The 27,643-nt window shown below is 48.8% G+C and overlaps 1 protein-coding gene across 2 annotated transcripts in view; it reads right to left on the minus strand.

Annotated features, from left to right (window-relative positions):
- Nucleotides 1-27,643, minus strand: part of Pipox (pipecolic acid oxidase) — a 96,525-nt gene that overhangs the window by 19,354 nt on the left and 49,528 nt on the right. The gene's annotated exons all lie outside the window — the stretch shown is intronic.

Consider the following 27,643-nt stretch of genomic DNA (forward strand, 5'->3'; position numbering starts at 1 on the left):
TTTTCTTTTTTTAGAGTTATTCCATGGGTATACACACATGCTTATATAGACACAGATACAAATATAGATATGTTAATCTCAAAACTAGCAGACTATACGATACCTTGATGTTTTCACCTCCTTTATCTTTATCTTCACATCAGCCACATGGGGCTGGCACATTTTCCTGATGGCCTCATAGTATTCTGTGGTAGGGAGGAGGCCTTGGGCACAGAGAAGGCCCCCACGTGTTTGTAATGGGTGCATGGCTCCCTGGCTTCACAGGTGCCCCGGACACACGTGGTTCTCTGTCTGGTGTTGGGTATTCAGGGTGAGCCCAGCAAGGTGTGAGCCACCAAGAGAGTACCCACCTGCAGGTAGTCGGGGAGAAATGCCCAGAAAGCCTGACTTCTGTTTTCTGCCATGCCTTTGTGTTTGCTTTTGTTAACATGGCAAATATTAGGGTCAGCGCTGCTCCCTCAAAATTGCAAGAGTGCAGATGACTAAAGTGGGGCACACCTGTCATTCCAGCACTCGAGGAGGCTGAGGCAGGAAGAATGAAAGTTCAGGCCCAGCCTGGGCAATTCAGTGACTTAGTGAGACCCTGTCTCAAAAATTTAAAAACCCAAAATAAAAAATAAAATTAAAAATTTACCGGAGGGCCATTACTGGGCAGGTTAAAAATCCTGGGAATAGGCACTGAAACTTCTGAGAAAATGTTAAATCATCTTTGAGCCTGAGGGTGAGGATACACCTGCAAAGAGAGCCTCTCCAAGTTCACTGGGGCAAGAAGAAATGCACTCAAAATGAGGGAGGAGAGGTTTTCATTTGTCTTAAGGAAAACTTCCTTAAAGAGAAACACTGAGTTATCTTAACCTTATTGCCAGGTCTCTTTGTCCCAGCCGTATGCAAAAACATGTCACATTTGTACTCATCTGACCGTGGAGCTCTAAAACATGCCCAGGTATTCATTAAGTAGTGTATTTGCACCACTCGGCTTTTGGAGAAGGTGCCATTAAAGCTCAGCAGCACTGGAGGAAATGACAAGCCAGGAAACACTGAGAGTCGGTGCCCAGTTGTCCTCTGTGGAGGTGACGGTGTGTCTGGGACAGAGACCAGATCTACAGCTGTGTCAGCAGCCTCCCCACTCACACTCTGGAGAGTTGCTTTTCCACCTTTTCCCCAGGCTTCATACTTGGACATCGCTATCCTCTAAGGTGGGGAGTTGAGGAAAGGGTGGGGAAGGGGGACAGGGAAAGTAAAATAGCTTTTACATGAGTTAGACCGACTTGACAGATGATGAATAGCAACCAAAATTCAGTCACATGCAGGAAGATTAACTCCAAGGATTCCACTTTCTGGAATTCTCCACTTTTCCAGTAGACATGGTCTTCCCCTCCTATCTCGGCAGATGGACTTGCTGATGTTGTTGTTTGTTGGGGATGTAGGCAGATATGGAAGCTGAAACACACACACACACACACACACACACACACACACACACACATCCCTCCCAGATATGAGGTCATGGCAGCAGAGCATCCAAGAGAGTAATTGGAATATGAGCAGTGCATCCTCCAGAGAAGATTGTGTGTATTCCTGCCAGATGCCATGGACACCACCAGCCCAGAGCTGTCTAAGCCAGACTCCCAGCCTGAGGGTCCCTGGACACCCAGGCAACGTGAACGAGGATGCCTTACTTCAGTTTACCCCGCTCCCATGGGGTAGCACTTCTAGGTCTCCAACAGGTGCAGGATCTAAGCTTAGATTCCCATGCCCCTAGTCTACTAGGCCATCAACATGAAAATTTCAGATTTGCTAGAAATGACAGGTGCCTTTTAAGAGAGAAGTGGCGTCTAACATCTGGTGTTTTCTTCTCTGTGGTCTGTTAGTGCCTTACTACTAACTCTTCAGATTTATAAAGATATTTTCAACAGTTTATCTAGCATTTTCAGTTGTTTTTACTGGGACGCTTGGTCCGAGTAACTTGGCTTGCCATTGCCTGGCTTGCATACTTGATGGCAGCCCAAGTCCTAATACCCAGAACCCAAGCCCTTACATTCTCTCAGCCCCTCTCTTCCAGATACCAAGAATGAAAAAAGACAATGGAAATTGCCAGCAAGGATGGCCGACCCCTCAGAGGGCAGCAAAGGTGGGAATCTCACAATAATAGTTGCCATGAGAGCACAATTTAGGTGAGAGCTAGCCACGCTTTGGCTGAGGGGCCAGGATGCATGGGACCCGAAAGCACCATCATAAATTGGAAAAAGTGAAGAGAATTTTGCTGACTAGACTGCCTTTTAGGAAATCACTATATTTGCTTAAAAGGAGGACTATTTTGATAAGGTGCAGGTGTAGGCTGTGACCCCCTCAAGGTTAATTGGCTTCAGCTGAGCATGGGCCCTGTCTCCCGCACAGCTTTTGTTTTGAAGAGTAGGGCGTGTAATTGCCCACGGGAGCTGAATGACTCAGAATAGCAGAGAAGCATGGTCCACTGTTCATCCTTCCTTTTTCTAGTACCTAACCTCTTTAAATAAAGTGTTGAGCAAATATTTAAAGAAAATCAGTTTCTTTCTGTATAAGGATGACAAGAAGCTGGCAACACTAGTTGCCTCTGGGGAGTGAAGCTGGGTAGAATCTTGTTACATATAGAAAAAGGCTTAGAAGAAAATGCTGTACAGATCATTGCAGTCCTGATGGGACTCGGGGATGGGCTCTGAGCTTTGTCAGCATCCTGCCTGCTCCTAAGCTCTCAGCCACAGCCGCCAGCCTTTGGCCTGGGTATAATCAAAATTCAAAGAAAGGCCAGAGAATGGGTGAAGGGTGACGGGTAATGTCTGGAATTTTGAGAATGTAAAGGAAGGGGGCTTGCTGGGCCCACACTGGGTCTCAACTAATCACACAGGGTTTTCTACAGAATCTTGAAAGGACCCACACTGGGTTCTCAGTAGCAGGTGAGTAGTAACCAACTGCTTCCCACTTAAGGCCTGGCTCTTGGCAGTGCCTCTCCCAGGCGGGATCTTGGCTACACTCCTCACTCCGCTCTCTCCCAGTCTCTCACCTCTCATACTTGTCCACCTTTATTTTCTTGCTGTTTAGAGGGGCAGACAAAAGAAAGGTTTGGAAAAGACATTGGGAAGATTCCAGTTGTGTTTGGAACAGACTCTCAGGGCTTCTTGCCCAGAAATCTCAAAGGAAAGTTAAAAGCTGAGGTTCCTGGAATGAGCTAAGAAAGATGGGCCTGGCGCTGGCGCAAAAAGCTCTCTGGACATTCTGGGGGGCTGGATAACCCCTCACCACATCACATATGCTTGTCACAGGTTTCAGGGCGCTCACCGGACAGGCATTTCATTCAATCTTTGCAACACCCTGATAAGGAACAAGCAGGCATTTTACTCCCATTTTACAGAAAAAGTGACAGACCCAGCATCCCCACCCTGCCCAGGACTCATGTCCCCACATCCAGAGTGGGGTCTGGCGTTCTCCCTCTGCAGCACCGTGGAGGCTGCTTCAGGGGCCCAGTTCTTTCATGAAGATGATGTGAGGGTGTGCCTCATTCCATGTAACCTATAACTGCGTTCCCCAATGCCCCCTGCTGCAAAGACAGAGAAGATGCATGACCCCCAGTGGGAAGAAAGTCTAAAGCTGCCCTGGGGACCTTTGGAGACGCTGCTTGATTTATTCCGGTCCCCACTGGTATTCTGGGCCACATTTATAAACGTCAGCGGCAGAAAGGAAGCTCCCACTGCCCTGGCAGCTGCTGGTTGCTGCTGTTGCTCACCAAGAGTCCCCCTCCCCTTGATTGATAGAGAGCTGAAAATAAAGGAAATCTAAAAGCCCCCTGGAGCATTGATGGGAGGGAGGGGCAGCTTCTCCAGAAGAAAAAGAGGAGCGATCTAGAAAAGGCCCATATTAATGGACCAGAGGGGCAGTATGTCTGTCTGTATGTCTGTTAGCATATAAGGAAAAGATAATTGTTAAGGTTACTTAGAAAATAACCTTCTGCTTAGGCAGAGTGGACAAGTGGTGAAATCAGGCTTTCGTTTCAGGGGCTGTGCCACAAGATGAGGGAAGTAAAGGGGCTCCGGGCGGTTGTCTCCGTGACCTCCAGGCACCTCCTCTCCCTGAACAGAATCTGCTGTCCTCTGCAGTCTGGGACTGACAGGGACTCAGAGCTAAAGGATCCTGGAGGGGAAAAAAAAAAAAGGATCCTAGAGGAGAGCGGAAAGTAATAAAAGGTAAAATGATCCCAGCGAGCCACTGAGCTAAAAGTGCTATCATTATTAACCAACTACTGGCTGACACTGGGGAGACCCTGGGGGTGAGACTGGGGAGATTTCTTCTGTAATGCCTTCCCCTATTGCCCTGTCACATCTTTTTTTTAAATTTTTTTTTTTGTTTGTTTTTTTGTTTTTTTCCCGGTACCGGGAACCGAACTCACGACCTTGCGCTTGCCAGGCAGGTGCTTTGCCGCAGAGCTAAATCCCCAGCCCCGCCCTGTCACATCTTGATGTTCTCTGGTCTTTGTAAAATGCTGGCTGCCACCGACCAACTCGTACAGCCCCTGGCAAGCACCTGAGGAACACAGCAGGTAACCAGAGGCAGCCTAAGTGATCCCCCAAAAAGACATTTAAAAGTTCTTTTTAACAGGGCATGGTGGCACACACCCATAATCCTAGCACTCAGGAGGCTGAGGCAGGAGGATTGCTGTGAGTGCAAGTCCAGCCTTGGCTACGTAGTAAGACCTGTCTCAAACAAACAAAAAAAGTAGAAAAGTTTTTTTTTTTTTTAATTTGATTTTTGTAGCCTTATTTTACCCTTATACCAAACCAAATGTTTCAGAAGTAACCATTATTCTCTTCAGAGAATTCTCTTTGAGAAGTTGTATCGTTAACCCAGTAGTGCTCAATGTGTGGCCTGAATCATCATGGAGGCTGATGTTTGAAATACCTCAGGGCCAGTTTACAGCCCAGGCAATAAAATGTCTTGTTATTTTATAGGAGTTCCTTTCCTTTCCCTTGATTTATCAGACCTGTTTCCCTGTAACTTTTGGCCCGTCCCAAATACCAAATGCCGTGCCAAGTGGCATTCTCAGAGAGGTCTGGAGCAGGGTGAGGGGATTGTTCGGTGATGGGACAGAGAAGCAGTTACTAGCAAAGGAGAGACGGAAACACATAAAAGGGAGGAGAATCTTTATAGTAATGTGATGGGAATTTGGGAGGATTTCCTCTTCTGGCTTTTCGTACATGGGGATGGATGTTTGTTCTTTTAAAAGCGTGGAGTAAACAAAATGCGGCATATTCAAACAGAGTATTATCAGCCTTGAAAAGAGACAACAGTCTGATACTTGCGACAACATGGATTAACCTTCACAGTATGCCAAGTGAAACCAGGGAGACACAAAAGGAGAAATATTACTTTCTCACTTATGAGAAGTGTCTAGGCAAATTCATAGAGACAAAAAGCAGAAATGGCCCAGGGAGAGGTGAGATGGGGAGTTGCACGGGTGAAGGATTTTGGTTTGGGAGGATGAAAGAGTTCTGGAGATGGATGATGGTGATGGCTATGTAACATGATGAATGGTACCCTTAAAATGATGAAAGTTAGGCGTGGTGGCACATATCTCTAATCCCAGGTACTGGGGAGGCTGAAACAGGAGGATCACAAGTTCAAAGCCGGCCTGGGCAAGTTAGTAAGACCTTATCTCAAAATAAAAATTTTTATAAGGGCTAAGGATGTAGCCTGGTGGCAAAATGCTGGCCTTGTATGTCTGAGGCTTTGGGTTCAATCCCCAGGACTGAAAAAAAAATTAAGTAGAATAAAATGATTAAATGGTAACTTTTCTAATATTTTTATTATAAATATCAACATATTAATTGCACAAATTAATAGGATTGCTGTGATAGTTCCACACGTGCATACATTGTGCATTAATCAGATCCACACTCCCTCTTTCCCTACTCCCCACAATGGTAAATTTTCTATTACGTATATTTTACCACAGTGTAAACAAAGTCTGGAGAATAAAATCAAATCAACCCTCAAGAGCTGTAGATTTGGTCAGATGTGGTGGCACAAGCCTGTAATCCCAGCACTTGGGAGGCTGAGGCAGGAGGATTTCAAGTTCAAGTCCAGCCTGGGCTACATACTGAATTCAAAGCCACCCTGAACCACACAGTGAGACCCTGTCTCACACACACACAAAAAAAAGCTGAAGATTTTACATCACCAGTGTTATTCAAAAGAATCTGCTACAAGACGGGGCTAAATCCAAAGAGAAAGACTGAGAGTATTCTATCTGCAGGCAGAAAGTAGCTGGAATCAGGTGTATTAACTACAGGTGTCTGTCACTCCTACCTGAGATAGCTCAGAGAAGGTCCCTCCTCCAACTCTTGGGTTCTCCCATAACATCCTGAGCTTGCCCGGCTGCCCCAGCACCTCTCCTGGCCCTGGAATGCTCCGCAGTACAACATAGGTCTCCCTGACCTGGCCCTCCCCGGCTGGCTCACTCCCCTGGCAGCACAAACCAGGCTCTGGTGAATGGTAGCTCTGCTGGCCAGGAGGCTGCTGAGGTGGCTTTTTAATCCTTTAGCTGTGCCATCCTAGTGATTGCTTTTATTAGGAAATGTAATGAAAAAGACTATATGAAGCCCCTGCCAGAAAAAAAAAAAAAAAGCTAATAAGATTTTGCACCAAGTGTGGCGAGAAAAGAAAAAGGGGAAAAAGCACATTAGGAGTCAGATAATGAGATAAATGAAGACCGCAGGGAAGATCATTTTTGCAGACTTGCTGGATGGTTGTAAAATTTTTAATTTGCTGAATTCTCTTTTTTCGTCGTCTCTGATTCTCCCCACCTCTGTCTTTCACTGTCTCTCTGATGCTCTGAAGCGCGTCTGTCTCTCTCTCTTGGTCTCTCCCTTTCTTCCTTGGTTTTTCTCCCTCTGTATCAGCTCTTGCTTTTCAAATCCCTCTGTGTGTGTGTGTGTGTGTGTGTGTGTGTGTGTGTGTGTGTGTGTGTGTGTGTCCGTCCTTAGATGAACACAGATGACTTCTATAGGAGACTGGGACCTGGGCAGGGAGGACCCACCCAGTCAGAGGAAACAAGAGGACAAAGAGCTGCCTTCTAGGCAATGGCTATGATTCTGCTAAAGGCAGAGAAAGAGGGAGAAATCACGGGGAAAGGGAGGGGGAACGGGACTATGGAGGGAGGACAGGAGATCAAAGACCAGGGAAGTAAGGAGGAAGAGAAGGCCCCCGCTGCTCCCGCAAATCGATTCTCCGCAACACCCGCCTCCCCGTCTGTGCTCTGAGCTCCGGAGCAGAATGCCACCTCCGTGGGACGCCGGGCCTGAACAGAAGGGCCTGGGGCACTGGGCAGATATGCAAGCCAGGCTGCCAGGGACCTCTGAGCCTGCCTTGTCCTGCAGGCAGAGGTCCCGCTTCCCTGGGACCATCCTCTCACCTCTCCCTTTCAGGAGGCCCTCCCCAAAATCTTCCACTGCTCGCTTTGGCGGACCCCAGCCTCCTGTTCCCTACTTGAGGATTCTGAGGTGCTCCTTTGCTGCCTGCCCAGGTGCCAGCCCACAGCTGCAGGTGGAGGGACTGAGAGTGGATATGGATGAATGAGTAGCTTCCCTACCGAGTGTAGGGTGAGGGCTGGAAAGTACAGGAATGAGTGGTTCAGGATGGGGAAGCATTGCTAGTTACATGAGGCTCCCTCTTGGTCCTCCAGCCCTTGTTCCTTTCCCAGTGGGGGCAGTCTTCCTTTTCCCTCCCAGCAAAGCCGTCTCGGGATGCTCCTCCCTCTGTGAAAGTGTGCAGGGAATAGGTGTGTCTTGCACTGGCCATTACAGGGGTCATAATAGGAGATAAAAGAGCCCTAAGGAGATAAAAACGAGCAGAGTTGAGGGAAGGGGGATCTATTAGAAATCAGAAAAAAGATGGCAGGAAATCTGACACATGTCAACAGAACTCTGGGCAGTTGCTGAGAAACTTCCAGGAATGGGGGTGTTGGGAGAGGCCCACTCCTGGGTACCCAAGACAGGCTAGGACAGGGCTAGAAGGACTGGAACGGAGAAGGGTAGTCCCAACAGGGAAGGTGGAGTGGGCTCAAGGTCAGTTGGGGAGTGGTCTTTGTGGAGCTGAGGTTAGGAAAATGAGTTGATTATAACCAGATGTGGTAGCTTGTGCCTGTAGTCAAAGCTCTTCCTACTCTGGAGGCTGAGGACTGAATCAGGAAGATCAGTTCAGCCCCAGGAGTTGGAGGCCAGCGGGAATAACAAACCAAGTTCAAGACCAGCCTGGACCACTGAGACCCTATCTCAAGAAATAGGCCAGGCATGGTGGCTGACAGAACACACATACAAACCCAGCACTTTGGGAGGCTGAGACGGGAGGATTAAAAGTTCCAGCTCACCCTGGACAAAATAAAAAATAAAAATAAAAAAGGCTGGAGATGTAGCCCAGTGTGAAGGCTCTGGGTTCAATCTCTAGGGCCACCAAAAAAAAAAACCAACAAAAAACCAAAAAACTAATATATATATAATATAGTATGTACTCCAGGCACTGCTGTGAGAACCCGAGGATATTTACTTACTGAATCCTCACCACAATCCTAGGGGTTTGTGTTTTTTTGGTTTTTTTGTTTTTTTGCGGGGGGAGTTCCGGTACCGGGAATCAAACTCACAACCTTGCACTTGCCAGGCAGGCACTGTGCCTGGAGCTAAATCCCCAGCCCCTCCTAGGGTTAATAAGATTGTTAACATCTCTACTTCAAACTTCAGGAAACCAAGGCACAGTGAGAGATTAAGCGCAGGGGCCAGGAGAGCCGCCTCCAGAGTCAGGCCTCCTAATATTTCTCTCTATGTCCCTCCAGCATAGGAGGCAGGTTTGGAAAAGTACTGGGGACTGGTTGAGAGTGAGACAGCACAATAGCTAACAATGTGAACTTCTGGGCCAGACAGTCTGACCCCTGCCCTCAGGGTGACCTTGGGCAGGATCTTTAGTGCTAAGGTCATCCCCGAGAGACCTGAGGAATGACTGCAAGCATGGAAGTTAAAACATGGGCCAGGCATGGTGACGTGTGCCTGTAATCTCAAGAAGAATTACAAATAACAAGGCCAGCCTGGATAATTTAGCAAGACCTTGTCTCAAAATAAAAAAACAGCTGGGTGTGGTGGCACAAGCCTCTAATCCCAGCACTCAGGAAGCTGAGGCAAGAGGATCTCCATGAGTTCTAGGCCAGCCTGAAATATATAGTGAATTCAAGGCCAACTTGAACTACATAGTGAGACCCTGCCTCAAAAGACCAAAAATAAATAAATGAATAGAAATAGAAATAAAAATAAAAATAAAAATGGCAAAGGATGTGGCTCAGTGTGCAGTCCCTGGGTTCAGTACTGGGGGAGGTAGGGGGAACAACAAAAATTGGGCACAGCATTGGTTCTGAGCTCCGATACTCTTTGCTTCCCAGGAGATGAAGGAAGCATCTTTGGCACTTGGCAACTGGCCAGCCTCCATTTTTCATCTCTCACCCTGCTCCAGAAATATTGGAGGTGAACTCCTCCCAGGGATGAGCTTCTTAGGGGCACGCGGTCCTGCAAACAGTCCCGTCTGAAGAGTCCCAGCATACACAGCAGGGCCCCTCCCCATCCCACCCCCGCCGCTCCTGCGGACCCCGGAGATTCCCAGGCCCTGGGAGCAGCCCCCAGTCCTGTGGTTCATTGCATTGTTCCATGGAGTATGTGCCGCTGCCCTCCTTCTCTGCCTCCTTCCCTCCCCCAACTCCTTTTCTTTTTACAGAGAAGGCACAAATTAGGCAGAAAGGAAAATGTTGACAGTTCCCAGCCCTCCCTTGCTGGGGATAAAGAGAAATACGTTAACGGTTGAAGCTTTAGGCGGATCAAACACAGTTTGTGAGATGCTTCAAATGTATTATTCATCTCACCAATGAGATGCAATCTTGGGCTTTCTCTTTTCGCCCCATCAAGAGGAAACCTCAGCTACTGTGGAGATGCCAGGCTCCGGAGAGGAGGGGGAACTTTCAGAAAGCCACCTTTTCAATATTGAATCAACAAGTCTATCATGTGTCCATCTTGTCTCTCTGAAGATTTCCAAATGAGATGGGTCAACTTGCCAGACTATCTAAGGACATAAACGTTCCAGGTGAGACCCATAAGAATTGGGCACCTAAAATCATAGAGAAAACTAGGCCAGGCATAATGGTACATGCCTGTAATGCCAGCACTCTGTGAGGCTGAAGCAGGAGGATCATAAGTTCAAATCTAGCTTGGACTACTTGGCAACTTAGCAAGACCCTGTCTCAAGAAAAAGAGAAAAAGAAAGAAGGTTGGAATGTTGTTCAGTGTGAAGGTCCTAGTTAATCCTCAGAACCCGGGGGAGTGGGAGACGACTGACTTTAACACTCAAAGGAGGCAGGAACTGGAAATGTTGATCCTGGGAGTTCCTCTGTGTGCCATGCAAACTTGAGGGACGTAATGCTAAGGAGGAGCGATCTCCACCAGGCCTTCAGCTCTGCAGACTTCGGAACTGTACTCACTCACACAGGTTGCATGGGGGAAGGTCTGCATCTAGCCTCAGGCACTTGCCGTACAACACTCTGGCCTTGTATTTGGACTGGTAAAGAACCTGCCTCACCTTCCTGGGGGGGTCCACATCTGCTTCATTTCCCTTCGGCCACCAAGGACCCCTCTGAGTTCCTGCCAAGATTCTGGAGCTCTCCACCCAGAGAAGAAACCATCCCAACCTCCTCCAGTTCTGTCCCACTACCTCCCAAACCTTAACCTTGCTGTGCTGAACAAATCTGAAATGGAGTGGGGCATGGGCACCGCTTATGGAACAGGAGACTAGAACAGCCTGGAAAGAAAGAATTTGACATGATGGATCAAAAAGCCTTAAAGTATACATACCCTTTGACCCAGTAATTCCATTTCTTCAAACTGCCCCAAGGAAACATCAGACAAGCGTGCAAAGATGTACGTAAACATCTACCCCAGCTTTGTCTATAACAGCAACACTTGCAAACATCTTAAAATCATAATAATAAAAGATTGGTTGAGTAGTAACCTTTTAAAGTGGTCATTTGGAATCAGATTTTGGAAAAAATATCAAAGGAAGTAGTATAAATATATTTGCATTCTGAAAGAATCTCAAATAATACAGATAAAGTTCCCCCTTAATCTTAACCCAATACTATCATTCTCACCAAGGTACCCACTGATACTCATTTAGTATGTATCCTCTTGCTCTTTATTTTTAAAGAACCGTATTTAATGTAAACAAGTAATAAAATCAGGTTATGCAAGTTTGTAACCACAGATGCATGTGTCTCTGCAAAGAGAAAAGACTGGCTGATTAGACACCAGAATGTGAGCAGGATTCGGCTCTAAATAGTGGATTGCAAATGATTTTTTATTTTCTTCTGCAGGAATTATTATATTTCCTACATGAACAGGAAAGGAAAACAATGATATTTTTAAGTACAGTGAGACAAGCAATTGATAGCATTGGCTTCCTCTGAGGACGGGGAGAAACAGTTCACTGTTTACTCTTTTATGCCTTTTGGATTTTGCATCTTGGGCACGAATTACCTACTCTACAAATGACTAAAATTTTTAAAAATTTAATATGGCAATAAAATAAAATGAGGGGGCGGGTGAGAAGACTTCCACAGGGCAGCAGGCCTTAAAATTCTGACAATCTGTAAAATTCTTCAAGCTGCGTTTATAGTTTTTGATCTGCTCAGGATTAACTCTAATGGTGCTGATATCTATCTCACCGGGTCAGGAATTAGGGCCTCTGACCTGGAAGAAATGAGGTAGGGTCTAAAATAAACCAGGTTACCAGCCAGAAATAACTCATAATAATTTATGATGCAGCAACAGTAGTGGCTCTGTTGAGACTGTTTTCATACTTTTTCAAAGTACTTTTCATCTTCCTTTGGTTCCCCCAATTTTCCTTGAGGCTACCTGCTACTGTCAGGCTCCTGGGAGGAAAGATGGGACCAAAGACCTTGTCTAAAGGGTCACTGTTTGAAGTCTGTCTGCAAGATCTGCACTTTTCAGGGCTGGGCCATGCGCTCAGACAATCATCTCTCCTTCCCAGGGCCATCTCCTCCACTCACGCAGCTCTGGCCATCTGCCTCTGAGCCTCAGGCTCCTCCCGCCTTGTAAAAAGAGGGTATTCAGCCTTGCTCCAAGACTGGCTGTGAGGTGTGAGTGACAATAAGACTGTCCAGCAAGGGACAGAGGGTCCCCAGGGCTGAAACTGCTTACAGGCATCCACTTGGGGGCTCTCAGACCAGGTATAGCCACTCTTTATCCACTGATGACAGCTATTTTCAATCAGCTATACTGAGAGAAATAAGACCCTGGAAGGCTTCCCTCCACTCCACCCTGCCAGTCACATCTTCCTACGCCTCTGCATCTCTCTGTATTGTAATCCTGAGCTTGTGTCACACACAGCTTCACCAGACCAAGTTCTTTGAAAGCATGATTTGTGCCCAGATCATTGTATGTCACACAGTAGGTCCTCAAAAATGATTTGCTGAATGAATAATGAGCCCTTTTTTTTTTTTTTTTTTTGAGTTCGGGAATTGAACTCAGGGCCTCACACTTGTCAGGAGAGCGCTGTGCTGCTGAGCTGTGCCGCTGAGCTGTATCCCTGGCCCTTGAATGCTATTTATAGAGCCGGAATCCGTGTAAATTCTCAACAGGCTGCCTCTTGTTCCTGACCAGAACTCACTCTAAACTGGACCAAGAGGAGGTGGGAGCAGGCAGATTTGGGGGGCATATGGGGAAGTAAAACGTGGACTGGGCTTCGGTCCTGGCCCTTGGAGATGTGACCTTTCTGGGCTCAGTTTCTTCATGTATACATGATCATCAGAGCAGGCTGGGCTTGAAAACTCAAATGCCCACAAAGCCAAAAAAATAATGCAGAGAGGGAAGCAAGAGGTGGAGGGTGCAGTAGTCAGAGGGCAGCCACGTCCTCAAGCAGCACCGCACTGCGGCACGACTCACCACCGACAACTGACTGCGGGTCAAGTGTGGCGAGATTCTCTGATCATTCAAGAGAAGCCAGAAAGCTGGATTTTTATGTGAAGTCTCCCGGACAGGTCAAACTCCAATCCATAGGCCATGCACAGCCCGAGCCCACCACTGTGTGACCCTTGCCCGGGCTGACCGCTCAGCCTCCCTAAAGCCTATGAGTTCGTGACAGTGGCCTGAAGACTTACAATCTTGGAAATAACCTTTGAAAGGAAGGACCTAAGATCCTGGCCTCATTCTGGCCCCTGAACTTCTGGCAACTGCTACGCTGACCCCCAAACATTAGCTTCGTGCAAATACATGTCCCCTCCTCTGCCCACAGCCGCAGTCATCAGTGCACAGAAATGGGGCGGGGCGGGGCAAGAACAGCTTCTCCTCGATTGGGCCAAGATGCACCCCCTCATGTCCTGCCACCCCACCAAGGGCCTGACCTGCCCAGAGGTGCAGGTCGGCAAGGGGCACCCCCCCACACCTTAACACTGCCCCGCACAGGGACCTCATGGTGATCCAGCTTCACCCAATAAATTCCTGTCAGAGAAGCTGTCAGGGCCTGGGAAATAAATAATGATATTTAACATTTTGTAATAACAACAATTAACCAGTAAATAATGTCCTTTAAACTGCAAACGCTGGAGTAAATTAATTCTTCTAATGAGCTGTCAGGCACGGAAGAAAAAAAGTACCCGTGTTCTTTGGTGCCACGCGGCTGCCGTGTGAGCAGCCGGGGAAGCTCACCTCGGGCCCTGGGAGCTCATTACCGAGAAGCACGCGGCACCGGCTTCCCAGGGAAGCAGCCCGGCCTCGCCTGCCCACGTGGGCGCCCGGCGCCGCCACCCCCTTCGCACGGCGCTGCCAGCCGCCCGCTCGCGGCTACCGCGAAGCTGGCCAGGTGCTCAGAGCGAGCAAGCGGCGCCCAGAGCATTTCAATTAGAGACGCCCCCCCCTCCTTCTGGTCGCCTGGGCAGCTCAGCATCGAGATGGCTGGGGACAGAAGCTGGAGGCAGAAGAGGGGGAGAAGCCCGGCGCGGGTGCCGGAGTCCTTGCTGCGTGACCTTGGAGAGTTTTCGTGCCCTCTCTGGGCGGGGATGTCGTAAATGGAAATGTGATGCTAATCAAACCAGATGTGATTACTTCTGAGCTCCCGAGAAGCCTGTGACCATAAAAAAAAAAAGAAAGAAAGAAAGAAAAAAAGGCACCTAAGAGTAAGGCAGCTCTTTATGTACTGATTCAGAGTAATCTACAAGATATATTGTCAGGTGACAAAAGCAAGGTACAGAAGAGTGTGCAGGGAATGCTACATCTTGTGTATTAAAAATAGGACTAAGGAAAAAGACTATGCGCCCCAATTTTCTTGTACAGGTCTACACCAGAAAAAAATAGCGTTCTTTGCAGCTGGGGAGAGCAGGGGGTTCTAGGGAGACGTCACTCAGCAACCTCTCCCACCCTGATTTTTTGAAGCATATTACTGCCTCAAAAAATAGAAGTCACAAATGACAAAGCCACACACATCAGAGGTCAGCTTGTCTCTCTGTCGCTTTCAGAAAGTGGAAACTGAACTGAGACCCCAGCAGAAACCTCTCCAGAGCCAGAGCACACTGCCTCTCTTAATAACCTACCCCAGGGACGCCTAATGAGTGAGGAAGTCCCTCCCAGTAGCTAGTCCCATTCCCTCCTGCTTCATTTTGAATTTCTGTCTTTGGTTAAAGGACCCATGGATAATTTTCTGCAGAACCAGGGAGAGCAGAGGCGGGGGGCCCCAGCCCTCTGAAGCCATACTGACCTGGGTTTGAGTCTGCCTCTGTCGCTTGCTGGCTTTGTGTTATTATGTCACTCTCTGCTGCTGAGTTTCAGTGTCTGGGGGGTCCTGCAGCCCCTGGGGAGGAGAGAAGTGCCAATCCTGCCCAGCAGGGGTTTACCTCCCATGAGGGCCAACCCAGCCCCGAGAGTGTTCCCTAGGATGGACGGAGACCCAGTTCATAAGCCAGGACTGGCAGGCCCCCAGATCTACACCTCCGCAGCTGCAATGCCCACACCCACTCCAGAGCAGATGGACATGTAGCCTCCCTGTGACCGCAGGCAGCTACACCTGCTAGCATCGAAATTGTCATGTGCTAAATCCAGAGCAGGCTTGAGGTGGCTGGTGGCTAAGAGATGGTACTGGAGCCAGGAAATCCCTGGGGTTCATCTATGAAAGCACCTGAGGGCTGGGGCTGAGAGAGGGGCGGGAAGGAGGGTTTCCTACACAGTCACCATCTGACCGGCTCCCTCAAACTCTCCTTCTTCATAAGGGGCACCCTATGAAAGAGTTACTTAGCCAAAACATACATGTAAAGCCCTGACCTTGGCCATTTGGAACTGGGTGCTCACAGCATGGGCTTCCAGAAAAAGCAGGGGCAAGCGGGCAGGAAAGAACTCCAACACATACTTGCCAGGCACCCAGTGTACACTGTTCATTTCAATCCTAGCAACCTGTGCTTTGGATAATACTGTTCCCCAGGCTGGGGATTTAGCTCAGCGGCACAGCACCTGCCTGACAAGTGCAAGGTCATGAGTTCGATTCCGGGTACCAGAAACAAAACAAAACAAAACAAAACAAATACTGTTTCCATCAGTTAAGCAGGACAAGAGAGGTTCCAAGAGGTTAAGACATTTGCTCAGGATTATTCAACTAATAAGTGATGGGGCTAGAATTTGGACCCAGATCTGCTGACTCCAAAGCCACACCTCCCAGTGAGCTTCAGCCTGTTCCAACCCCTACTCCCCTCGGTGTGGATACAGCAATGGCGCCTTCAGGAGGTGCTGAGCTGGAGAGCAGGAAGGAAGCGGCTCAGCCTCCGGACCCTCTCATCTCCTCAAAACTGTCAATTCGGTACCTGAAGCAGTGAGATGAAAGTTCAAGGAATAATTGCTGATTATGAGAATTCATGAGGAGAGCCTCCCTTTCCTGGCAGCCTGGAGGAAAAGCACCGGCTTCATTGATCCAGGCAGGTGGAGAATGAGGGCACCTCAGATGTCATCTGTAGCAGAGTGTGGTGCCTTAAGCTTAGGCACAGGAGTCTAATAGACATGGGCTCAAATCCAGGCGCTACCACTTAACAAGCTTTGTGATTCAGGACGTTATTCAACTTCTCTGAGCTTTAGTTTCCTCCCCAGCAAAAATTAGATAACTGCTACCTAAAGTATCTCCTTGGGCTGCTGTAAGGGTTAAAAGAAGACTGTGTAAAGTACTTAGCACAGGGCCTAGGTACAAAGGAAGCACCTAATAAACTCTGCCCTGGTGAGCTTTTTTGCTGCCCTGGTAGACAAACTCAATCTCCAAGACCAAGAAGGGCAGTTGTACTAGTGCCTGAGGTATCAGCCTACCTCTGCAGCTCTCTGATTTGGGAAGCAGCCCAGAAGGGCTTCCAGGCTTGGTTTCTGCAGAGGGCAGCGGAAAATCGGAGCTGAAGCCAGCAAAACAAGGATCCCAGCAGCGGACCTGAGTCAGCTCCTTCTGGGTCTGGGGGTTCAGGAGCCTTCCTCAAAGTCACACTGCCTCTGGCTCACCCTACCCTTCATGCAGCTGCCTCCTTGGCCTCAGTCTTCCCAGGGCTCTGGGCACCTGGGGATGGAGCTCCAGCTGGGAAAAGAGGGGTGCTCCAGTGAACACAGGAAGCTGGGTCTCAGCCACGCGGAAATTAAAACCAGCTTGCCCAGCGCTGAGTTACCATGTCGCCTGAAATCAGATTGATTTCTTGGGCTTGTTGTGACGGCAGTGTTGCAATTGATTCGTCTGGATGGCGGGGAGTTTATCTATTTGGAGCTGTCTGTCATTGATCTGAATAAGCTTCTAAAATAGCCCAAATACCTAGTGAGGGCGAGGTCACCACCAACCCTGGCTCAATATTAATTATAATAATGAACAGGCATGAGGAGGGCTGGTTCATTGCCTGCCCTGCAGGGCTGGCCTCTGTGAGGTTTGGTGTTTAATATTCATTTGAGCCAACAACGTGTAAGAAGCTGGTGGCCACTCCTGCACTGAGAGAAGTTTGCACGGCTGGTGTGATTCTTATCTCTGCTTCCATGGGACTGAGAAGGAACTGGTGCTGCTGGAATAGGAAAAGGTTAGGCTTAGACGTCCCTGTGACTAAAGGTGGATGGACATAGAACATCTGATTCACATAGAAGTCTGGACAAGTCTCATCTCTTTTCTGAGCCTATTTCCTCCTCTGTAAAGTGGGAATTACAACACTTATTTCTCAGAGCTGCTGCTGCTGGCTAAAAAGCAAGACTGAATAAAATAAAACTGGAAGGTTTTTCTGGACTATCTTCTGGTTCAAGAGAAGAGCAATGGGGTCCTATTTCAAATAATAAAACACCTACCCTTCTTAGCCTTGGCATAAGGTGAGAAATCAACCAATGGATTATAGTAATTATTGATTCAATGAATATTTATTGAGCACCTGCTATATGCTGACTAGGAAAAGCTAGTGAACATGCCATGGTCCCCTGCCTTTGAGGAGATGATATCAGGGGTTATCAAGGGAGCTAGGTATTCTCCTCATGGGAAGTGTTCAGAGGTAAGGTGAGCCCTGTCTCTGGGAGACAGCTTGGCAGTTGCTCCTAAAGGCCACCAGATGGGCGTGGGGACCTTAGGGGATGACTGACAGTCTGAGGCAGAAGAAATTTCCACTAGACATCAGTCCACAAGAGCCCCTCCAGAGCATTGTTCCTGCAGGAAGAAGAGGATCCTGTCCTCAAGGAATCCAGTAGAAAAATGGTCAGTCAGACTCGGGGTTCAAATCTGCAAGAGGCAGAGAGTAACCAGCTAACTCCCCACTCCCCGTCTGAAGACACCAGTTGAAACTGCAGCAAGAAACACAAAGGCCCAGTGAACATAAGCACCTTCCGGCTAAGGTCTAGATGGTGAAGGGCACCATCAGACCGTCAGACAGATTCCCTGTGTGTCCAGAGCCTGGTCTGCTGCCTTCCTTGTATCGTTCCTCCTCGGTTCCTGCAAAGCTCTCCTCTCTCCTGCAGCATGGCTGCTGGTGGAGACCCCCACAGCCAGCCTTAAGAGAAACATCAGAAGAAAGTTAATAGTGAAATGTTCTGGCGGATCTAATTGATTTTTTTCCTATTGGTTCCCTAATATAGGCAACACTGTTCCTGCCGCTTTTCTGGGCTGGAGATTATGTCATAAATAAAGAGATTTGCTCCCTATTTCCATGTGCTTATCTTTAATAAGTTAAGAACTCAACAAGCTTTAGGAGGACTTGAAATAAGCAAGGGATCCGGTGATGGCTTCAGCTGTGGTGGTGGCAGCCACAGCATTATTTTACCGAAGGGGGAGGCAGATGTCTGAGGCGTGTGGGGGAGAATTCACATCCTTGGGTTGCATTGGGCCCAGGCTTAGCTGGAAGAAAGAGAGGAGAGGGAAGTGGGGGAGAGCCATGGGGAGGGTTGGTGCCGGCTAGTATGGCAAAATGGATGGGCAGGGCCCAGGGGATAGTGTGGGTAATGTGGGAATTAAAAGTGCAGGTCCTAGAGCCAGGTAGGCTGGGTTCAAATCTCAGCTCCATCACTGCTTCCTAGCTGTGTAACCTCAGGCAAATTACTCTGCCTCTCTGTTTCTTCATTTTTAAAAATAGTTAACGTCTACCTTGAAGGTTGTTGTAAGAGTCAGTAATATATAGTGTGCTTAGAAGAGAGCCTGGGCCAGGATCTGTGCAGAAGGCATGTTAACCTGTATATCGAACATCATCTAATTCAGTTCATCTTAACTGCTGCTTGGGTCTCTGCCATGTCAGGCACTGGCCAGGGCTTCGTGGAAGCACCCAGTCTGTGGCCAGTACAAACAGGACAACACGACTGAGGATCTACACTGGGGAGATCCAGAAAAGCAGCAGTAACCCTTACCGGGGAGGCTGCGGTCCCTGTGGCCCTGATTAGGGGTTTCTCACTCTCCAGGTCTGGACACCTCAAAGATCAACCTCTACTTCCTGAAAGCTGCAGAAGAAACCATATGACTCACACAGAAACAGCCTCACTTCAGACAGGCACAAGGGCCACCGTCCTCTGTGCATGACGGGCCAGTCATTTGCAGTCTTATTACATCCCAAGCAAACTTAGGGAGACAATACTATTTCGGTGGTGTCCCATTTTTCAGTGAAGGAAACTGAGGCATAGAGAGGTGTGGTGATTTACGCAAAAGCTTACCGCTGGGAAGAAGCAAAGGCAGGATTTGAACCGTGCTCTAAACACTGCCCTCCTTTCCTCGCACCATATCTACAACTATAAGAATTAATGAAGCACAAATAACATGCAACAGCCTAGGCTAAGGGCCAACAAGGTAAACAAAAAAATGGATACAACAAGCATTTTTTGAGCGTATACTGTGTGTCTAACTCTCCTGCAGTTTATCTTGCTGAATGCATTTCTGAAAGGGTAGTGGCACCATTTTCCTTTTACACAGAAAGAAGTGGAGGCTCTGAAATATGCTCAAGGCAAGCACGAGTTGAATGATTTGAACTCAGGCATGACTTTCCAGCCTGGCACTGTTCAGTACATTGTTCAGCCTTAATGCGCAGGCTCCTCTCTAGCAGGGCTTGCTCTTGCAAATCACCAGCCTGGCCTTGCTGCAGACAGACAGAGAAGTGGAGTCCCCTTCCCCTTGAGGGTCTTGATGCCTGAGGGTCTTGATGCCTTCCCCAGTCAGAGTGGCTTCTATCTCAGGGCCCGATTTTGCATCTTCCCTCTCTCCTCTAGGCCATTGTGTGGACCAGCAGATTCTGTGGCTTTAAGGACCAGTGACCTCACAATCAGTTGCCATAGAGACCATTGTGATGTCACAAAGCAGAGGACAAGTAGTTCAAGGAGGAGTAGGGGGTGGGGTGAGAATGCACCGCTAGGACTGAGAGCCACTTAGGATTTCTGTCTTATTTTCCTGCCCAGAAGATGAAGTGGCTAGAAGCAAGTCTGAAGCCAGCTCCTGAGGGATCGTGAAAGCCTTGAGACCTGACCAAGTGTCCCTGTCAGTTTCCTTGGGCTCTCCCGAGACTGGGATGCCTCTGGCCAGTGAAAAGCAACAGTAGAAACAACTGCACCATTTTGGGGCTGTAAGGAACGGGCTACTCACACAGCAGGGGGGAATAGGATTAAGTGCCAGGAGGATCCTTGTGGCTGGAAGATTTGCCTGGAGGGGCTAATGCATCCTGACCTCGGGAAGTGTGGACTATGGGGCAAGTTGGCCCCAAGGATTTCCTGAGCCTGGTAGAGACGGTCTGCATGGTATTACAGCGTGTGGAAACTGTTTCCTCTCCTCGGCCTGGGTGCTCCTTGAGGGATGAGCCTCTCTAGGAGCCAGCTCAGGTCCTGACACACACAAAATGCTCGATAAACATTCTCTCATTTGATCAACAGATGAGTGGGAGGGTGACGTAGGAATTGGGCGGGTGGTTGGGTAAGGGTCAAGTGAAGAAGCCAGGCACCAGTGGTACCCACCTTTAATCCCAGCTATTCCAGAGCCTGAGGCAAGAGGGTGGAGAATTTGAGATCAGCTTGGACAACTTAGTGAGAACCTGTCTGTTCCTCTCCCCCTAAAAACAAAAGCAAAAAGAGATGAGTGCAGAGATGGCAGAGGAGTGGGCAGATGAGGAAGCTCCATATCATGCATCATCCTCAGCTTTGGAGCTCTGCACTCCCCACCTCTTTGGCTACATCTACACACGTGCCTCCTGTTCGCCGCCACCTAGCCACACTACCCACCTCTCAGTCCCGCCGAGCCAGCACGTGCAGTACCCTCCCCTCCCCGCCCCCCCCCAGCTTGGAAAGCACTTCCCTCTTCACATAACATACTCATCCTGTAGTTTTTTACTCCATCACCACCTCCTCGGGAAGCCTCAAATTCCCACTGTGGGCATCCCCAGAGAGCACTATGCCCTTTCTCATTCAGTCACGTGGTCCTGTGTCCTGTCTTTCAAGCTGGACCATGACCTCTGCATGAGCAGAACATGGTGTGTTTTCACTCACCTTTGAGCAAGGGATTCAACCTGGGTACTTATTAAATATCTGTCAGATGAGTAAATTAACAAGTAACCAACCCTCCCTACTGCTCCAGGCAGCCCACATGCCAGGCTCTGCTGGGGGGAGAACATCTGGACCCAGGTTTCCTACAGGAAACTCTGGGAAGTCCGGGGAACCTGTGAACCCTCCACCACCTTTTCCTGCAAATGCTCACTGGATCTGGAGCCTCCCAAAGCCTCAGTGTCTTTATCTGTGTAATGGGGACAATAAATAGTGCTGATTATGGTGGGGAGCAGTTAAATTCCCTGGCTTAATGCCCAGCAAATAGCAAATAATAAATGGTAGTTTTATTATTTTTAAAGTTCAGAAAAAAAAAAACCACTGACCTCAGGGACTGACTTGCTTAAAATGAGAAATACACAGAATTATTGTGAATTTGCTTTAAATGCATATGGTAATCTTTTTAGTTTCTGTAAAATGTGAATCAGCTATGAATCCATGCTTTATGTAATTGCAAAGCTTCGTGCCTGGGTTTGCTCAAAAGAGAAAACACAATTATGCTCTCACATTTTTCAAAGTAATGCCCCAGTCTTGTATCAGGCACAAGAAGGGAGAGCATTCTTCTGTTTCCAGTTTGACTTGGGGTAAGCAATGTTAGGGACAAGGTTTATGGTCAACTCAGTTGGGATAATAATCCACACCTCCTGCCCCCATCCTAGGAGCTGGCCCTAGAATTCTATAGGGTGAAGGGCCTCTCCCTGACAAGAGAGACCAGTTTTTAGTCCATGGGACCTCCTTCCTGTGTGTCATATGAGTAAATACTCTGTGGTCTGTTGCCCAAGGTTCCAAGTCAGGCCACCTAAGTAAGAAGGCGGGAGGAGGTCAGGCCGGGGTTGTGGGTGAGCCTAGCTGATTTTACACAGAAAAGAACTCAGATGTGTCTGAAGAGCGGGGTAAGCCTAAATCCCCCAGCCCACCCCCATCTCTGTGGTCCCTTGCTGTCCCCCGCTATCAGAGGCAGCCCACAGGAGTTCACTCTATCTGATCATCTACTTCCTCATCACATGGCCATCAGCCTGGTCACTGACTGGGTCCCCAGCTCCAGTGTGGCACCATAAACCCAGTGCCTCTGGACAGATGCATTTTATGTAAGTTCAAGCACTGAGAACTATTGAGTTCAGAAGATTTTATTTCTAGAGCCCTCTGTATTTCTCTGGGATTATCACCTGTCTCTGTTCCCTCCCTCTCTTGGTTATTGTCTTTGGACCCTTTCCAAGCCAAACTGCCCTGATTTCTCAGCGCATGAAGACTCCCAGAATCCTCCCATGGTGTCTCTGGTCTGACAAGGGTGACCTTGGGGGAACCCTTTCTTTTTCCTTTTACATAACTCTGCAAGTGGCCACAATGCCCAAGCAACCATGGCTTTTAGGAGCTAACTTCGCTAAGAGATTTGCCAAGCATCAAGGGACATGGAGGCCTTGTGCCCCCCAAGTTTGGGAGGGCTATGCTCAGAGTAAGCCCTAGGGTCCAGAGGGGAGGGAGAAGGTCAGCTGTTCTTTCCTCCATGGTGCCAACTTAGCCTGATACCAAATTAATAGCATTCAAATGAGATGCAAAGCGTTATGCAAATCTAGAGGAAAAGGCCACTGTTACCGTGGCCTTTGGGCTATTGGAAGGCCAATGCCTTGAGCCCTCTGTGCAGGATCCTGTAGACTCCCTTCAACTGCAACCCGTGCACTGTCAGCAGCAGCCAGCAGGAAAAATCCAATGACACTGGCTCTCTGCTCTGGTGCTCACTCTGGTCTCACCTCTCTGAAGCACTCAAGGCCCCTTCCACTCTGACATGATGCAGAGGCAGCCTCAGAGGTAGTACAACCCGCCTGGATGCTGGTTCCCCACTCATCAGTAATGTATGCAAAGTAGATGCAGGGGGTTTTGCATCTATTTAACTGTCCATTAAAATAGCTCCATGCCGGTCACCTCTGCACAGGCCCAGGATTCCAAATTACCAACCCCTGCTGCCTGCAAGCACCATGTGGTTCCTGCGCCTGGTAATTGCTGTGGTGTTTGTTGAGCTGTATTTGCATTTGATTGTCATTTAACTTTCCATCTTTATCCTTCAATCAAATCAGAGTTTGGGCTGCTGCAACTGATTACTCGTCTTATTTTCAGTCCCATGGTGGTTTTCAAAGAGTTTTCTTTATTAGTGCCACAAACTTGAACCCTGGGACTTTTCTCCCTCGACCCGGAGGGGGAAGGCCTCCTCCCACCATTCCATGGCTCCTACATGAAAGTAACCCAGCCAACATCGTGAATCTCAAGTCCTATCCCCAGTCTGCCTGTTCCAGCACCTGCCTCTTTCTGCCCAGCCGGTGGCATTAAACATTTATGGAGCTGTGGAGGATCAAAGGCCTCGGCTGGGGGTGGTGGGCAGGCTGGAGGCCTCGGTTTGGAGATGGAAAGTAGCTCACATCAATCCACTTTCTGTTGCTGTTTCCATCCACCCTGGGCTCTTGCTACAGCTGATCTAGTCCACCCCTAGAGTGGGAGGAGAAGCTCACAAGTCAGGACTCTGTTTACCAGTCTCCTGCATCGAAATTCAAAGGATTAATTTTGGGAAATCCAAGAAGCCAGGCCTGGCATCCCTGACTGTTCCAGTGCTGCAAGGTTGTTAGCCCACTCCAAGAAGTGTGTTGAGGTGAGCAGGCAGCTCTGTGCCCCTGCAGCCTCTGAAATGAGGAGGCAGCCCCTGCCCCTGCTTCTTAGAAACCCCCAAACTCCTTTTATTCCACAGAAGACACAGCTCTTGTCAGGTGTGGTGCTGCACGTTTGTAATCTCAGCACTCTGGGAGACTGAGGCAGGAGGATTGCAAGTTCAAGCACAATCTGGGCAACTTAGGGACTTAGCTTATCTCAAAATTTAAAAAATATAAAAAGAGCTGTGCATGTAGTTTAGTTTAGTGAAGGCCCTGGGTTCAGTTCTTACTACCAAATGAAAAAAAGCTACAGGTCTTGTTTGCAAGCTATCTCCTTTTCTGTCTCAGAAAGTAGGTGTCATTCTTGAAGAGACTTCAAAATAAGCCATCAGTGTGCTGTGATCTACAAGGTGGTGGGCTGTTTGGAAGTAGCCAATTGATGTTGCTTCCCCAGGGATGTGGGCTGGAGTTCTGACATGGTCTAGGCAGAGACTTCAAGGGATACTGGGATTAAAGCACCCCTTCTTCCCTCCCTCTGGCTGTCAATGCTAATCCAGCTGTAGCAGCCATAGTAGTCCAGATCCCCACCGTCTGAGTCAGCAGTGATCTCCTCAGTTGCTACCACTTGCCCTGATGCTCGAAAACCCACCTTACTGATGCCCGTATCCGTGCAAATATCTTCATGATGAGGTAACCCCTTCAGTATAGCCACTAAGGATGTCCTGCCACTCAGACAGCCCCAGCCTCTCACAGCCCGGCCCCAGCCTATCCCAGCCTTTCCTCCTACTTCCCTGCAAGGACTTTCTGCTCTGCCAGAACGGGTCTTCTCACTGACCACAACTATCCTGCCTGTGCCACAGCTTTACCTCTGCATAAGTCATGCCTCCTGGAGGTCCTCCCTCTCCCTCTCCATTGATGAAAACATAAAGCATATTTTACTTAGTTTCACCAGTCTACTGTGCGAAGCCTTCACTGACCCAAAGCAAATGCCTCCTTCTCCATTATCTCACAGCTCTCACTTACAGTGACCTCCCTCAGGCTTTAGATAGTCCTTATGCCCATGACTTCGCCACAGATATTTATCGAGCATCTACGGTGTGCTGGCCACTGGGCTAGGTTGGGGATAGACAAGACCAACTCAGTGCATGCCTTCACAGAGTCTACAACTAGCAGAAAAGAGAAGACAGACAACTTAGCACAGGGGAAGCCTAGGGCCCCCTAGGAGCAAACGTTCAGGTGGGAGACACAGAGAGAATGGGAGAAATGAGACCAGTATGGGAGGAGCCTTTCAGTTCCCCCAGGTGTCACTTTCAAATGTGATATGTGTATTAACTTAGTGCACTATAAGCCTGTAAGCTGTATATATAGCTGAATGTCCCTTTGGGCATTTTATTGTCCTCAATTTGTGGGTAATGCCAAGGTCTAAGAAGAATGGACCCCGGGGAGGGCATGAGAAATGATGCTTGACAAAAATTCTACTGCTTCCCATGCTGGCACAGGCTCTGCCTCAATCTAACTGGGAGCCCATCACCTAGAAGACACATTGAGTGACTTTAAGAAGGAGGGACATCCCCGGGACATAATTATTCCCCACCATGCAGTGCAAAACTATTATTCTTTGAGCTCAGGGCAGAATGCTGTATTCTGGGGCTTGTGGTCTCCAGTGGACCCCTCTCCCTAAGGCCTAGGTGAGTTCAAGCAGCAGGGAAGGTGATGGGAAGAGTTCTGGATGGCTCCTTTCACTCTCTTTCCAGATAGTGCCCTGCCTACCTCCAAATTCTCAGGATTCCTCCTAGCATGCAATGTTCACTGTCCCTGGGTCATGGTCACCCCCCTGTCCAAGTTACCTAGTCCTCAGGGACCCGGGGATGTGGAAGGAGCTCAGAAATACCTTCAAGGAGGATAGGAGGACTCTCATGACATTGGCCTGCATTTCCGTTTCTGTGCCTAGTCCCCAGTTCTGTGGTCACCTGTTGTTCACCCTCTCCTCTGTGCCTTCTTTCCTGATTTTCTCTCTTCACCTCTGGTCCTTTCATCAACACCTCCCCATTCCTGCCATCCTTCTGGTACTGCTCTTTTTCCTCAGCTTCTCAAAGTGACTGTCCAAAAATCCTCTCCCAGTGTCTCCCGCAGCTGATTCCACACGCCACCTGCCTGCTGCCTGGGAATCTTGCAGCAAGGCCGCTCTCTGGAGCCCACAAGAGGATCTAGAAAGAATCCCTGAAGCAGAGCTGGGAGACTGAGGACTGTAAGGACCAAAAGACTCTCTGGGGGAAAAAAAAAAAGACTCTTTGAGGAATGAGACTTAAGAGCATAAGTTTTGCCATCAGCTTCTAGGATGAGTCTGGGAAAAGCACAGGGCAATGGCTGGGTTCTGGGCCAAAACTATGATCAGAGCTGCCCTCCTCTCAGGGGCCAAGTTCAGCCTTCATCTTCCTTTACAGGGAATAGTAACATCAGCCACTAGGTCATGTCCCGTGGTGTCCACTGAACCCCTGCATGTGAGCCCAACCGTGGACCCCTGGGTCTAAATAGCAGCCTCAAGGATGATACAACTGTCACTGGTCCCTTTACTGTCTTGTGACTCATTGGAGCTTCTGAGCCCAAGCAGAGCCTTGAAAGCTTATTTTCCCATGTCACTGAATGGTACAACCTTTTTGGCTACTCCCTTTGGCCTCCTCCATCTAAAACTCCTAATGGCTGGGGAAATAGCTCAGCGGCACAAGCGCTGGCCTGGCAAGCGCAAGGTCCTGAGTTCAAGTCCCAGTACCAAAAAATAAAAAATAAAAAATAAAACTCCTAATGGACTGGTAGTATAGCTTGCCCCAAAGTAGAGAACACTTGCTGATCCTATGTGAGGCCTTGGGTTCAGTCCTCAGGGATGATGGTGATGATGATGAAGCCAGGCATGATGGTGCACACCTGTAATCCCAGCATTCTGGGAGGCTGAGGCAAGAGGATTAAAAATTCAAGCCCAACCTGGGGAATTTACTGACTTAGTGAGACCTTGTCTGAAAAATAAAAATTTAAAAAGGTCTGGAGATGGAACTCAAGGTGAAGGCCTGGAGTTCAATCCCCAGTACTGTATCACAGAAAATATAAAAATAAGTACACTAATTATTTTTTAAATTCCTAGAGCCCTTCCTCTCTTCTTGTCCCATTTTCTCCACCAGCTCCAGGAGCCTGGGCAGTATATGAAGGATCTGGGCTTAAGGCTCTGGCTGCCACTGCGGCTGCTCTGGACCCACAGAGGGGACAAGGCAGGATCCTGCACATCCAGGGCTGCCTGAGGACCTAGAATACTACCTTCATTTCCCCACAGCGTGGCCCAGGTTGCTTCCTGCCAAGTGGAGAATGTCTCCCCAGGACACAAGTGCCACTGGCTTTTAACTATAATATCAGGATAATTAAGCTTTTCTGTGAGCACAGTTTGCTGCTGATGCAGCTGCCTGGAGCCCTGGCATTTATTGAGCACAAAGTAATAATTTATTGTCCTTTTTACGCTCAAAAGCCATCTTCATTATCGGCCCAGGACGGAGCTGCCACAAGGGCACAGGGGCCTCACCAGTTGCCTCACTCAGAGATGTCTCCCCAGTTCACCCTTGGCGCCCTCAGGTACCAGGATGGGGTGGAGAGAGGTGGGAAGCGGGGTGCTGTCTCACACGGAGAATCGGGTTAAAATCTACCACCTTAGCAAGCTGCTAATGGGGGAGAGGGTGGCAGGCTTGGCTGGGCGTGGGCAGCGCGGAAGGGCGAGGGCCGTGTGCCCGCACTAGTAGGGCAATCCTTCCCCTGAGCAGGCGGTGGCGCGGGCGCCCTGTGCTCCTGCCGCTGGGTCTCTGCGCCTTTGCTTGAGACTTTACGGTAAGCCGCTCCTCCCGCGCCCCCGCCCCCAGCCCC

The sequence above is a fragment of the Chinchilla lanigera genome, unplaced genomic scaffold (genome assembly GCF_000276665.1).
Source record: "Chinchilla lanigera isolate Chin_1 unplaced genomic scaffold, ChiLan1.0 scaffold00080, whole genome shotgun sequence".
In the NCBI taxonomy this organism is placed as follows: domain Eukaryota; kingdom Metazoa; phylum Chordata; class Mammalia; order Rodentia; family Chinchillidae; genus Chinchilla; species Chinchilla lanigera.